Here is a 2,500-nt window from a genome sequence, read left to right as displayed (position 1 = left end):
GCCGGAGTTTATCCGGTTTCTGTAGCGTGAAACGGACAATAGCAATTGCTTGCTATCCTTTGGATAGACGCTAGTATATCGCAAAGTACTTTCCGCCAAATGGCACTCATCTTTTTATAGTTGATGAAATGACACTCAACTTTTTATTGTTGATGAAATGACACTCATATTTTTATAATTGATGACATGACACTCATCTTCTTATAATTGATGAAATGACACTCCCGTTTTTATAGTTGATGAAATGACACTCCCGTTTTTATAGTTGATGGAATGACACTCCCGTTTTTATAGTTGATGAAATGACACTCCCGTTTTTATAGTTGATGAAATGAAATGACACTACCCGTTTTTTATAGTTGATGAAATGACACTCCCGTTTTTAAGTTGATGAAATGACACTCCCGTTTTTATAGTTGATGAAATGACACTCCCATTTTTATAGTTGATGAAATGACACTCCCATTTTTATAGTTGATGAAATGACACTCCCATTTTTATAGTTGATGAAATGACACTCCCATTTTTATAGTTGATGAAATGACACTCCCGTTTTTATAGTTGATGAAATGACACTCCCGTTTTTAGAGTTGATGAAATGACACTCCCGTTTTATAGTTGATGAAATGACACTCCCGTTTTTATAGTTGATGAAATGACAATCATATTTTTGTAATTGATGAAATGACACTCCCGTTTTTATAGTTGGTGAAATGACACTCCCGTTTTTATAGTTGATGAAATGAAATGACACTCCCGTTTTTATAGTTGATGAAATGACACTCCCGTTTTTATAGTTATGAAATGAAATGACACTCCCGTTTTTATAGTTGATGAAATGAAATGACACTCCCGTTTTTATAGTTGATGAAATGACACTCCCGTTTTTATAGTTGATGAAATGACACTCCCGTTTTTATAGTTGATGAAATGGCACTCCCGTTTTTATAGTTGATGAAATGACAATCATATTTTTGTAATTGATGAAATGACATTCATCTTTTTACAGTTGATCAAATGACACTCATCTTTTAATAGTTTGGTGAAATGACACTCATTCTATTTATAGTTTGCGATAAACCACCGTCCTATCCAAAGGAAAACAAGCGATTACTATTGTCTTTTTCACGCCATATAATCGAGATTAACTCCGGCTCTATGGACCTAATGGCGCTGAAGGACAACTACTGTTTATGGTTGATAAAATGACACTCATTCTATTTTAAAAAGCAGATCAATCTCCTATTTCATGATTTACCCTTAAAATTCAGTTTTCTGTCTCTTTTACGTGACCACATAGTAGCGTTTGGAGACGTTGGGGCACAAATTAATATGAAAACATTGAGTATCTTTATATAGCTCAAAATATGTGTTCAATGCGATTTATAAAATATCCACAAGCCAACAGCAACTGTTAACATATAGGGCGAGACATGACGCCTATGAGGCAATGTTACCTTTTAAACACCAGGTACTCATTACACCTGCGTGACGACGAGATAATGTATGTGAGTAAAGAGCCTTTTCCAACGACTCAACTTTGCGTCGCTCAGAGTAGGATAATATTACAATCAAACCGATATAAAACAGTTTTCACTTTTCACGCGATATGTCAAAATAATGATTATAATATTGTTTTCGATGACAAAAAAAAAATAATATTTCCAAACCTTGCGCATGCGCGCATATTTCTATTTATGTAATTCTTTCCGAGAACGGATAGCATATGAGATTAGCTGAGTAGCGTCCCTTGATTGGAACGAGGGCGAGAGACGCATGCGCACAACCAACATGACGTTCTCTCTCTCATAACTTTTTTCCCCCGGTGACGTCACAGACTATGGGTGACGTCCAATCAAGGGACTCTACTCTTCCGCTAATCTCATTCCCTATAGCAAGGAATTATTTGAATTTGACTTTTTGTTTCGTTTACGCGCCGTTACTACTTTTGGCCCAACTGTTAATCTATTTTTAGCCGAAAGGAACTTGTTAACCTCCTCCCTTATTTACGCCATTTGTTCCATTACCCAATGCCCTCCAAACCATTCCCATTTCTTGAAGTTGAAGCTGCTGTGGTGACAGTTTACAGATGGCGATATGTACTAAGAAGGATGAAGACATTAGCGTTATAACAAATGTTGAAATGGTAAACTAACTATCGCTGAGATTAACCTAATGGTTGGGTGATTTTGAGATCCGGCAATATGGTCCCACCTGCTGCTACTGACTGCGTGCTTGCCCCTCTTCACTTCGGCTATTGGTCTGTGGGATGACGCTCGCTTTTGGTGTGAAGGTCCTGGGGTTGAGCCTCGCTCCTCGGGATAGTTGAGTCTTGGAAAAAACTCTTTACTCACTTCTCTCACCGTACCGGTGTAAAATGAGTACCCGGGCCCTTACAGCGTTGTCTTTTCCCAAAAAAGTAATATCGCCTAAAAAACAGCATGCCCCCCTACTGTTAAATGTTTCGTTGACCAGGGACCCCCCGTAAAACGCTTTGAGC

Source organism: Berghia stephanieae, chromosome 1 (genome assembly GCF_034508935.2).
Source record: "Berghia stephanieae isolate SIO BIC M18660-M18661 chromosome 1, UCSD_Bste_1.3, whole genome shotgun sequence".
NCBI classification, from domain to species: Eukaryota; Metazoa; Mollusca; class Gastropoda; order Nudibranchia; family Aeolidiidae; genus Berghia; species Berghia stephanieae.
The sequence above is the reverse complement of the archived record's forward strand: the minus strand, read 5'-3'. Positions refer to the sequence as shown.